Source organism: Apteryx mantelli, chromosome 20 (assembly GCF_036417845.1).
Source record: "Apteryx mantelli isolate bAptMan1 chromosome 20, bAptMan1.hap1, whole genome shotgun sequence".
In the NCBI taxonomy this organism is placed as follows: domain Eukaryota; kingdom Metazoa; phylum Chordata; class Aves; order Apterygiformes; family Apterygidae; genus Apteryx; species Apteryx mantelli.
In genome coordinates this window covers 800,905-815,836 of record NC_089997.1, presented here as the reverse complement: position 1 = coordinate 815,836, position 14,932 = coordinate 800,905, and positions in this window count along the sequence as shown.

The window sequence follows — 14,932 nt, the reverse complement described above, 5'->3', positions numbered from 1 at the left end:
AGCCATGTGACCAACACTGGCCTATCAGGCCCTGAGCCACAAGTGACATCACAAACACAAACTGCACCCACATGAACAGCACTGGCCTATCAGGCACTGAGCCACAAGTGACATCACAAACACAAACTGCAGCCACATCAACAGCACTGGCCTATCAGGCACTGAGCCACAAGTGACATCAAAATACAAACTGCAGCCATGTGACCAACACTGGCCTATCAGGCCCTAAGCCACAAGTGACATCACAACCACAAACTGCACCCATATGACCAGCACTGGCCTATCAGGCACTGAGCCACAAGTGACCTCACAACCACAAACTGCAGCCGCATGACCAGCACTGGCCTATCAGGCACTGAGCCACAAGTGACATCACAACCACAAACTGCACCCACATGAACAGAATTGGCTTATCAGGCACTGAGCCACAAGTGACATCACAACCACAAACTGCAGCCACATCACCAGCACTGGCCTATCAGGCACTGAGCCACAAGTGACATCACAACCACAAACAACAGCCATTTGAGCAGCACTGGCCTATCAGGCACTGAGCCAGAAGAGACATCACAAACACAAACTCCACCCACATGACCAGCACTGGCCTATCAGGCACTGAGCCACAAGTGACATCATAAACACAAACTGCACCCACGTGACCAGCACTGGCCTATCAGGCACTGAGCCACAAGTGACATCAAAACCACAAACTGCACACACAGGACCAGCACTGGCCTATCAGGCACTGAGCCACAAGTGACATCATAAACACAAACTCCACCCACATCACCAGCACTGGCCTATCAGGCACTGAGCCACACATGACATCACAACAACAAACTCCACCCACATCACCAGCACTGCCCTATCAGGCACTGAGCCACAAGTGACATCACAACCACAAACTGCAGCCACATGAACAGCACTGGCCTATCAGGCACTGAGCCACAAGTGACATCACAACAACAAAGTGCACCCACGTGACCAGCACTGGCCTTTCAGGCACTGATCCGCAAATGACATCACAACAACAAACTGCACCCACGTGACCAGCACTGGCCTATCAGGCACTGAGCCACAAGTGACATCACAAACACAAACTCCACCCACGTGACCAACACTGGCCTATCAGGCTCTGAGCCACAAGTGACATCACAACCACAACCTGCAGCCACATGACCAGCACTGGCCTATCAGGCACTGAGCCACAAGTGACATCACAACCACAAACTGCAGCCACATCACCAGCACTGGCCTATCAGGCACTGAGCCACAAGTGACATCAAAACCACAAACTGCACACACAGGACCAGCACTGGCCTATCAGGCACTGAGCCACAAGTGACCTGACAACCACAAACTCTATCCACATGACCAGCACTGGCCTATCAGGCACTGAGCCACAAGTGACATCACAAACACAAACTGCACCCACATCACCAGCACCGGCCTATCAGGCACTGAGCCACAAGTGACATCACAATCACAAACTGCACCCACATGAACAGCACTGGCCTATCAGGCACTGAGCCACAAGTGACATCACAACCACAAACTCCACCCACATCACCAGCACTGGCCTATCAGGCACTGAGCCACAAGTGACATCACAAACACAAACTGCACCCACATGACCAGCACTGGCCTATCAGGCACTGAGCCACAAGTGACATCAAAACCACAAACTGCACACACAGGACCAGCACTGGCCTATCAGGCACTGAGCCACAAGTGACATCACAACCACAAACTGCAGCCACATCACCAGCACTGGCCTATCAGGCACTGAGCCACAAGTGACATCACAAACACAAACTCCACCCACATCACCAGCACCGGCCTATCAGGCACTGAGCCACAAGTGACATCACAAACACAAACTCCACCCACATCACCAGCACTGGCCTATCAGGCACTGAGCCACAAGTGACATCACAAACACAAACTGCAGCCACATGAACAGCACTGGCCTATCAGGCACTGAGCCACAAGTGACATCACAAACACAAACTGCAGCCATGTGACCAACACTGGCCTATCAGGCCCTGAGCCACAAGTGACATCACAAACACAAACTGCACCCACATGAACAGCACTGGCCTATCAGGCACTCAGCCGCAAGTGACATCACAACCACAAACTGCAGCCACATCACCAGCACTGGCCTATCAGGCACTGAGCCACAAGTGACATCACAAACACAAACTCCACCCACGTGACCAGCACTGGCCTATCAGGCACTGATCCGCAAATGACATCACAACAACAAACTGCACCCACGTGACCAGCACTGGCCTATCAGGCACTGAGCCACAAGTGACATCACAAACACAAACTCCACCCACAGGAGCAGCACTGGCCTATCAGGCACTCAGCCACAAGTGACATCACAACCACAAACTGCATCCACATCACCAGCACTGGCCTATCAGGCACTGAGCCACAAGTGACATCACAAACACAAACTCCACCCACATCACCAGCACTGGCCTATCAGGCACTGAGCCACAAGTGACATCACAACCACAAACTGCACCCACATGACCAGCACTGGCCTATCAGGCACTGAGCCACAAGTAACATCACAACCACAAACTGCACCCACATGAACAGCACTGGCCTATCAGGCACTGATCCGCAAATGACATCACAAACACAAACTCCACCCACGTGACCAGAACTGGCCTATCAGGCACTGAGCCACAAGTGACATCACAAACACAAACTCCACCCACAACACCAGCACTGGCCTATCAGGCACTGAGCCACAAGTGACATCACAAACACAAACTGCAGCCACAGGACCAGCACTGGCCTATCAGGCACTGAGCCACAAGTGACCTCACAACCACAAACTGCAGCCACATCACCAGCATTGGCCTATCAGGCACTGAGCCACAAGTGACATCACAAACACAAACTCCACCAAAAGTACCAGCATGGCCTATCAGGCACTCAGCCACAAGTGACATCAGAACCACAAACTGCACCCACAGCACCAGCACTGGCCTATCAGGCACTCAGCCACAAGTGACATCACAACCACAAACTGCAGCCACATCACCAGCACTGGCCTATCAGGCACTGAGCCACAAGTGACATCACAAACACAAACTCTATCCACATGACCAGCACTGGCCTATAAGGCACTGAGCCACAAGTGACATCACAAACACAAACTGCACCCACATCACCAGCACTGGCCTATCAGGCACTGAGCCACAAGTGACATCACAACCACAAACTGCACCCACATGAACAGAATTGGCTTATCAGGCACTGAGCCACAAGTGACATCACAACCACAAACTGCAGCCACATCACCAGCACTGGCCTATCAGGCACTGAGCCACAAGTGACATCACAACCACAAACTGCACACACAGGACCAGCACTGGCCTATCAGGCACTGAGCCACAAGTGACATCACAACCACAAACAACAGCCATTTGAGCAGCACTGGCCTATCAGGCACTGAGCCAGAAGAGACATCACAAACACAAACTCCACCCACATGACCAGCACTGGCCTATCAGGCACTGAGCCACAAGTGACATCACAAACACAAACTCCACCCACGTGACCAGCACTGGCCTATCAGGCACTGAGCCACAAGTGACATCAAAACCACAAACTGCACACACAGGACCAGCACTGGCCTATCAGGCACTGAGCCACAAGTGACATCATAAACACAAACTCCACCCACATCACCAGCACTGGCCTATCAGGCACTGAGCCACAAGTGACATCACAACAACAAACTCCACCCACATCACCAGCACTGCCCTATCAGGCACTGAGCCACAAGTGACATCACAACCACAAACTGCAGCCACATGAACAGCACTGGCCTATCAGGCACTGAGCCACAAGTGACATCACAACAACAAAGTGCACCCACGTGACCAGCACTGGCCTATCAGGCACTGAGCCACAAGTGACATCACAAACACAAACTCCACCCACGTGACCAGCACTGGCCTTTCAGGCACTGATCCGCAAATGACATCACAACAACAAACTGCACCCACGTGACCAGCACTGGCCTATCAGGCACTGAGCCACAAGTGACATCACAAACACAAACTCCACCCACAGGACAAGCACTGGCCTATCAGGCACTGAGCCACAAGTGACATCACAAACACAAACTCCACCCACGTGACCAGCACTGGCCTATCAGGCACTGATCCGCAAATGACATCACAAACACAAACTGCACCCACATCACCAGCACTGGCCTATCAGGCACTGAGCCACAAGTGACATCACAAACACAAACTCCACCCACATCACCAGCACTGGCCTATCAGGCACTGAGCCACAAGTGACATCAAAACCACAAACTGCACACACAGGACCAGCACTGGCCTATCAGGCACTGAGCCACAAGTGACATCACAACCACAAACTGCAGCCACATCACCAGCACTGGCCTATCAGGCACTGAGCCACAAGTGACATCACAAACACAAACTCCACCCACATCACCAGCACCGGCCTATCAGGCACTGAGCCACAAGTGACATCACAAACACAAACTCCACCCACATCACCAGCACTGGCCTATCAGGCACTGAGCCACAAGTGACATCACAAACACAAACTGCAGCCACATCACCAGCACTGGCCTATCAGGCACTGAGCCACAAGTGACATCACAAACACAAACTGCAGCCATGTGACCAACACTGGCCTATCAGGCCCTGAGCCACAAGTGACATCACAAACACAAACTGCACCCACATGAACAGCACTGGCCTATCAGGCACTCAGCCACAAGTGACATCACAACCACAAACTGCAGCCACATCACCAGCACTGGCCTATCAGGCACTGAGCCACAAGTGACATCACAAACACAAACTCCACCCACGTGACCAGCACTGGCCTATCAGGCACTGATCCGCAAATGACATCACAACAACAAACTGCACCCACGTGACCAGCACTGGCCTATCAGGCACTGAGCCACAAGTGACATCACAAACACAAACTCCACCCACAGGAGCAGCACTGGCCTATCAGGCACTCAGCCACAAGTGACATCACAACCACAAACTCCACCCACATCACCAGCACTGGCCTATCAGGCACTGAGCCACAAGTGACATCACAAACACAAACTCCACCCACATGACCAGCACTGGCCTATCAGGCACTGAGCCACAAGTGACATCACAACCACAAACTGCACCCACATCACCAGCACTGGCCTATCAGGCACTGAGCCACAAGTAACATCACAACCACAAACTGCACCCACATGAATAGCACTGGCCTATCAGGCACTGATCCGCAAATGACATCACAAACACAAACTCCACCCACGTGACCAGCACTGGCCTATCAGGCACTGAGCCACAAGTGACATCACAAACACAAACTCTATCCACATGACCAGCACTGGCCTATAAGGCACTGAGCCACAAGTGACATCACAACCACAAACTGCACACACAGGACCAGCACTGGCCTATCAGGCACTGAGCCACAAGTGACATCACAAACACAAACTGCAGCCACAGGACCAGCACTGGCCTATCAGTCACTGAGCCACAAGTGACATCACAACCACAAACTGCACCCACATGACCAGCACTGGCCTATCAGGCACTCAGCCACAAGTGACATCACAAACACAAACTCCACCCACATCACCAGCACTGGTCTACCAGGTACTGAGCCAGAAGAGACATCACAAACACAAACTGCAGCCACATCACCAGCAGGGCCCTGTCAGGCACTGAGCCACAAGTGACCTCACAATCACAAACTGCACCCACATGACTAGCACTGGCCTATCAGGCCCTGAGCCACAAGTGACATCACAAACACAAACTGCAGCCACGCGACCAGCACTGGCCTATCAGGCACTGAGCCACAAGTGACCTGACAACCGCAAACTGAAGCCACATGACCAGCACTGGCCTATCAGGCACTGAGCCACAAGTGACCTGACAACCACAAACTGCACCCACATCACCAGCACTGGCCTATCAGGCACTGATCCGCAAATGACATCACAACCACAAACTCCACCCACAGGACAAGCACTGGCCTATCAGGCACTCAGCAAAAAAAGACATCACAACCACAAACTGCAGCCACGTAAACCAGCACTGGCCTATCAGGCACTGAGCCACAAGTGACATCACAACCACAAACTGCACCCACATCACCAGCACTGGCCTATCAGGCACTGAGCCACAAGTGACATCACAACCACAAACAACAGCCATTTGAGCAGCACTGGCCTATCAGGCACTGAGCCAGAAGAGACATCACAAACACAAACTCCACCCACATGACCAGCACTGGCCTATCAGGCACTGAGCCACAAGTGACATCATAAACACAAACTGCACCCACGTGACCAGCACTGGCCTATCAGGCACTGAGCCACAAGTGACATCAAAACCACAAACTGCACACACAGGACCAGCACTGGCCTATCAGGCACTGAGCCACAAGTGACATCATAAACACAAACTCCACCCACATCACCAGCACTGGCCTATCAGGCACTGAGCCACAAGTGACATCACAACAACAAACTCCACCCACATCACCAGCACTGCCCTATCAGGCACTGAGCCACAAGTGACATCACAACCACAAACTGCAGCCACATGAACAGCACTGGCCTATCAGGCACTGAGCCACAAGTGACATCACAACAACAAAGTGCACCCACGTGACCAGCACTGGCCTTTCAGGCACTGATCCGCAAATGACATCACAACAACAAACTGCACCCACGTGACCAGCACTGGCCTATCAGGCACTGAGCCACAAGTGACATCACAAACACAAACTCCACCCACGTGACCAACACTGGCCTATCAGGCTCTGAGCCACAAGTGACATCACAACCACAACCTGCAGCCACATGACCAGCACTGGCCTATCAGGCACTGAGCCACAAGTGACATCACAACCACAAACTGCAGCCACATCACCAGCACTGGCCTATCAGGCACTGAGCCACAAGTGACATCAAAACCACAAACTGCACACACAGGACCAGCACTGGCCTATCAGGCACTGAGCCACAAGTGACCTGACAACCACAAACTCTATCCACATGACCAGCACTGGCCTATCAGGCACTGAGCCACAAGTGACATCACAAACACAAACTGCACCCACATCACCAGCACCGGCCTATCAGGCACTGAGCCACAAGTGACATCACAATCACAAACTGCACCCACATGAACAGCACTGGCCTATCAGGCACTGAGCCACAAGTGACATCACAACCACAAACTCCACCCACATCACCAGCACTGGCCTATCAGGCACTGAGCCACAAGTGACATCACAAACACAAACTCCACCCACATGACCAGCACTGGCCTATCAGGCACTGAGCCACAAGTGACATCAAAACCACAAACTGCACACACAGGAGCAGCACTGGCCTATCAGGCACTGAGCCACAAGTGACATCACAACCACAAACTCCACCCACATCACCAGCACTGGCCTATCAGGCACTGAGCCACAAGTGACATCACAAACACAAACTCCACCCACATCACCAGCACCGGCCTATCAGGCACTGAGCCACAAGTGACATCACAAACACAAACTCCACCCACATCACCAGCACTGGCCTATCAGGCACTGAGCCACAAGTGACATCACAAACACAAACTGCAGCCACATGAACAGCACTGGCCTATCAGGCACTGAGCCACAAGTGACATCACAAACACAAACTGCAGCCATGTGACCAACACTGGCCTATCAGGCCCTGAGCCACAAGTGACATCACAAACACAAACTGCACCCACATGAACAGCACTGGCCTATCAGGCACTCAGCCGCAAGTGACATCACAACCACAAACTGCAGCCACATCACCAGCACTGGCCTATCAGGCACTGAGCCACAAGTGACATCACAAACACAAACTCCACCCACGTGACCAGCACTGGCCTATCAGGCACTGATCCGCAAATGACATCACAACAACAAACTGCACCCACGTGACCAGCACTGGCCTATCAGGCACTGAGCCACAAGTGACATCACAAACACAAACTCCACCCACAGGAGCAGCACTGGCCTATCAGGCACTCAGCCACAAGTGACATCACAACCACAAACTGCATCCACATCACCAGCACTGGCCTATCAGGCACTGAGCCACAAGTGACATCACAAACACAAACTCCACCCACATCACCAGCACTGGCCTATCAGGCACTGAGCCACAAGTGACATCACAACCACAAACTGCACCCACATGACCAGCACTGGCCTATCAGGCACTGAGCCACAAGTAACATCACAACCACAAACTGCACCCACATGAACAGCACTGGCCTATCAGGCACTGATCCGCAAATGACATCACAAACACAAACTCCACCCACGTGACCAGAACTGGCCTATCAGGCACTGAGCCACAAGTGACATCACAAACACAAACTCCACCCACAACACCAGCACTGGCCTATCAGGCACTGAGCCACAAGTGACATCACAAACACAAACTGCAGCCACAGGACCAGCACTGGCCTATCAGGCACTGAGCCACAAGTGACCTCACAACCACAAACTGCAGCCACATCACCAGCATTGGCCTATCAGGCACTGAGCCACAAGTGACATCACAAACACAAACTCCACCAAAAGTACCAGCATGGCCTATCAGGCACTCAGCCACAAGTGACATCAGAACCACAAACTGCACCCACAGCACCAGCACTGGCCTATCAGGCACTCAGCCACAAGTGACATCACAACCACAAACTGCAGCCACATCACCAGCACTGGCCTATCAGGCACTGAGCCACAAGTGACATCACAAACACAAACTCTATCCACATGACCAGCACTGGCCTATAAGGCACTGAGCCACAAGTGACATCACAAACACAAACTGCACCCACATCACCAGCACTGGCCTATCAGGCACTGAGCCACAAGTGACATCACAACCACAAACTGCACCCACATGAACAGAATTGGCTTATCAGGCACTGAGCCACAAGTGACATCACAACCACAAACTGCAGCCACATCACCAGCACTGGCCTATCAGGCACTGAGCCACAAGTGACATCACAACCACAAACTGCACACACAGGACCAGCACTGGCCTATCAGGCACTGAGCCACAAGTGACATCACAACCACAAACAACAGCCATTTGAGCAGCACTGGCCTATCAGGCACTGAGCCAGAAGAGACATCACAAACACAAACTCCACCCACATGACCAGCACTGGCCTATCAGGCACTGAGCCACAAGTGACATCACAAACACAAACTCCACCCACGTGACCAGCACTGGCCTATCAGGCACTGAGCCACAAGTGACATCAAAACCACAAACTGCACACACAGGACCAGCACTGGCCTATCAGGCACTGAGCCACAAGTGACATCATAAACACAAACTCCACCCACATCACCAGCACTGGCCTATCAGGCACTGAGCCACAAGTGACATCACAACAACAAACTCCACCCACATCACCAGCACTGCCCTATCAGGCACTGAGCCACAAGTGACATCACAACCACAAACTGCAGCCACATGAACAGCACTGGCCTATCAGGCACTGAGCCACAAGTGACATCACAACAACAAAGTGCACCCACGTGACCAGCACTGGCCTATCAGGCACTGAGCCACAAGTGACATCACAAACACAAACTCCACCCACGTGACCAGCACTGGCCTTTCAGGCACTGATCCGCAAATGACATCACAACAACAAACTGCACCCACGTGACCAGCACTGGCCTATCAGGCACTGAGCCACAAGTGACATCACAAACACAAACTCCACCCACAGGACAAGCACTGGCCTATCAGGCACTGAGCCACAAGTGACATCACAAACACAAACTCCACCCACGTGACCAGCACTGGCCTATCAGGCACTGATCCGCAAATGACATCACAAACACAAACTGCACCCACATCACCAGCACTGGCCTATCAGGCACTGAGCCACAAGTGACATCACAAACACAAACTCCACCCACATCACCAGCACTGGCCTATCAGGCACTGAGCCACAAGTGACATCAAAACCACAAACTGCACACACAGGACCAGCACTGGCCTATCAGGCACTGAGCCACAAGTGACATCACAACCACAAACTGCAGCCACATCACCAGCACTGGCCTATCAGGCACTGAGCCACAAGTGACATCACAAACACAAACTCCACCCACATCACCAGCACCGGCCTATCAGGCACTGAGCCACAAGTGACATCACAAACACAAACTCCACCCACATCACCAGCACTGGCCTATCAGGCACTGAGCCACAAGTGACATCACAAACACAAACTGCAGCCACATCACCAGCACTGGCCTATCAGGCACTGAGCCACAAGTGACATCACAAACACAAACTGCAGCCATGTGACCAACACTGGCCTATCAGGCCCTGAGCCACAAGTGACATCACAAACACAAACTGCACCCACATGAACAGCACTGGCCTATCAGGCACTCAGCCACAAGTGACATCACAACCACAAACTGCAGCCACATCACCAGCACTGGCCTATCAGGCACTGAGCCACAAGTGACATCACAAACACAAACTCCACCCACAGGAGCAGCACTGGCCTATCAGGCACTCAGCCACAAGTGACATCACAACCACAAACTCCACCCACATCACCAGCACTGGCCTATCAGGCACTGAGCCACAAGTGACATCACAAACACAAACTCCACCCACATGACCAGCACTGGCCTATCAGGCACTGAGCCACAAGTGACATCACAACCACAAACTGCACCCACATCACCAGCACTGGCCTATCAGGCACTGAGCCACAAGTAACATCACAACCACAAACTGCACCCACATGAATAGCACTGGCCTATCAGGCACTGATCCGCAAATGACATCACAAACACAAACTCCACCCACGTGACCAGCACTGGCCTATCAGGCACTGAGCCACAAGTGACATCACAAACACAAACTCCACCCACAACACCAGCACTGGCCTATCAGGCACTGAGCCACAAGTGACATCACAAACACAAACTGCAGCCACAGGACCAGCACTGGCCTATCAGGCACTGAGCCACAAGTGACCTCACAACCACAAACTGCAGCCACATCACCAGCATTGGCCTATCAGGCACTGAGCCACAAGTGACATCACAAACACAAACTCCACCAAAAGTACCAGCATGGCCTATCAGGCACTCAGCCACAAGTGACATCAGAACCACAAACTGCACCCACAGCACCAGCACTGGCCTATCAGGCACTCAGCCACAAGTGACATCACAACCACAAACTGCAGCCACATCACCAGCACTGGCCTATCAGGCACTGAGCCACAAGTGACATCACAAACACAAACTCTATCCACATGACCAGCACTGGCCTATAAGGCACTGAGCCACAAGTGACATCACAACCACAAACTGCACACACAGGACCAGCACTGGCCTATCAGGCACTGAGCCACAAGTGACATCACAAACACAAACTGCAGCCACAGGACCAGCACTGGCCTATCAGTCACTGAGCCACAAGTGACATCACAACCACAAACTGCACCCACATGACCAGCACTGGCCTATCAGGCACTCAGCCACAAGTGACATCACAAACACAAACTCCACCCACATCACCAGCACTGGTCTACCAGGTACTGAGCCAGAAGAGACATCACAAACACAAACTGCAGCCACATCACCAGCAGGGCCCTGTCAGGCACTGAGCCACAAGTGACCTCACAATCACAAACTGCACCCACATGACTAGCACTGGCCTATCAGGCCCTGAGCCACAAGTGACATCACAAACACAAACTGCAGCCACGCGACCAGCACTGGCCTATCAGGCACTGAGCCACAAGTGACCTGACAACCGCAAACTGAAGCCACATGACCAGCACTGGCCTATCAGGCACTGAGCCACAAGTGACCTGACAACCACAAACTGCACCCACATCACCAGCACTGGCCTATCAGGCACTGATCCGCAAATGACATCACAACCACAAACTCCACCCACAGGACAAGCACTGGCCTATCAGGCACTCAGCAAAAAAAGACATCACAACCACAAACTGCAGCCACGTAAACCAGCACTGGCCTATCAGGCACTGAGCCACAAGTGACATCACAACCACAAACTGCACCCACATCACCAGCACTGGCCTATCAGGCACTGAGCCACAAGTGACATCACAACCACAAACAACAGCCATTTGAGCAGCACTGGCCTATCAGGCACTGAGCCAGAAGAGACATCACAAACACAAACTCCACCCACATGACCAGCACTGGCCTATCAGGCACTGAGCCACAAGTGACATCATAAACACAAACTGCACCCACGTGACCAGCACTGGCCTATCAGGCACTGAGCCACAAGTGACATCAAAACCACAAACTGCACACACAGGACCAGCACTGGCCTATCAGGCACTGAGCCACAAGTGACATCATAAACACAAACTCCACCCACATCACCAGCACTGGCCTATCAGGCACTGAGCCACAAGTGACATCACAACAACAAACTCCACCCACATCACCAGCACTGCCCTATCAGGCACTGAGCCACAAGTGACATCACAACCACAAACTGCAGCCACATGAACAGCACTGGCCTATCAGGCACTGAGCCACAAGTGACATCACAACAACAAAGTGCACCCACGTGACCAGCACTGGCCTTTCAGGCACTGATCCGCAAATGACATCACAACAACAAACTGCACCCACGTGACCAGCACTGGCCTATCAGGCACTGAGCCACAAGTGACATCACAAACACAAACTCCACCCACGTGACCAACACTGGCCTATCAGGCTCTGAGCCACAAGTGACATCACAACCACAACCTGCAGCCACATGACCAGCACTGGCCTATCAGGCACTGAGCCACAAGTGACATCACAACCACAAACTGCAGCCACATCACCAGCACTGGCCTATCAGGCACTGAGCCACAAGTGACATCAAAACCACAAACTGCACACACAGGACCAGCACTGGCCTATCAGGCACTGAGCCACAAGTGACCTGACAACCACAAACTCTATCCACATGACCAGCACTGGCCTATCAGGCACTGAGCCACAAGTGACATCACAAACACAAACTGCACCCACATCACCAGCACCGGCCTATCAGGCACTGAGCCACAAGTGACATCACAATCACAAACTGCACCCACATGAACAGCACTGGCCTATCAGGCACTGAGCCACAAGTGACATCACAACCACAAACTCCACCCACATCACCAGCACTGGCCTATCAGGCACTGAGCCACAAGTGACATCACAAACACAAACTCCACCCACATGACCAGCACTGGCCTATCAGGCACTGAGCCACAAGTGACATCAAAACCACAAACTGCACACACAGGACCAGCACTGGCCTATCAGGCACTGAGCCACAAGTGACATCACAACCACAAACTGCAGCCACATCACCAGCACTGGCCTATCAGGCACTGAGCCACAAGTGACATCACAAACACAAACTCCACCCACATCACCAGCACCGGCCTATCAGGCACTGAGCCACAAGTGACATCACAAACACAAACTCCACCCACATCACCAGCACTGGCCTATCAGGCACTGAGCCACAAGTGACATCACAAACACAAACTGCAGCCACATGAACAGCACTGGCCTATCAGGCACTGAGCCACAAGTGACATCACAAACACAAACTGCAGCCATGTGACCAACACTGGCCTATCAGGCCCTGAGCCACAAGTGACATCACAAACACAAACTGCACCCACATGAACAGCACTGGCCTATCAGGCACTCAGCCGCAAGTGACATCACAACCACAAACTGCAGCCACATCACCAGCACTGGCCTATCAGGCACTGAGCCACAAGTGACATCACAACAACAAACTGCACCCACGTGACCAGCACTGGCCTATCAGGCACTGAGCCACAAGTGACATCACAAACACAAACTCCACCCACGTGACCAGCACTGGCCTATCAGGCACTGATCCGCAAATGACATCACAACAACAAACTGCACCCACGTGACCAGCACTGGCCTATCAGGCACTGAGCCACAAGTGACATCACAAACACAAACTCCACCCACAGGAGCAGCACTGGCCTATCAGGCACTCAGCCACAAGTGACATCACAACCACAAACTGCATCCACATCACCAGCACTGGCCTATCAGGCACTGAGCCACAAGTGACATCACAAACACAAACTCCACCCACATCACCAGCACTGGCCTATCAGGCACTGAGCCACAAGTGACATCACAAACACAAACTGCACCCACATGACCAGCACTGGCCTATCAGGCCCTGAGCCACAAGTAACATCACAACCACAAACTGCACCCACATGAACAGCACTGGCCTATCAGGCACTGATCCGCAAATGACATCACAAACACAAACTCCACCCACGTGACCAGCACTGGCCTATCAGGCACTGAGCCACAAGTGACATCACAAACACAAACTCCACCCACAGGACCAGCACTGGCCTATCAGGCACTGAGCCACAAGTGACATCACAACCACAAACTGCACCCACAGGACCAGCACTGGCCTATCAGGCACTGAGCCACAAGTGACCTCACAACCACAAACTGCAGCCACATCACCAGCATTGGCCTATCAGGCACTGAGCCACAAGTGACATCACAAACACAAACTCCACCAAAAGTACCAGCATGGCCTATCAGGCACTCAGCCACAAGTGACATCAGAACCACAAACTGCACCCACAGCACCAGCACTGGCCTATCAGGCACTCAGCCACAAGTGACATCACAACCACAAACTGCAGCCACATCACCAGCACTGGCCTATCAGGCACTGAGCCACAAGTGACATCACAAACACAAACTCTATCCACATGACCAGCACTGGCCTATAAGGCACTGAGCCACAAGTGACATC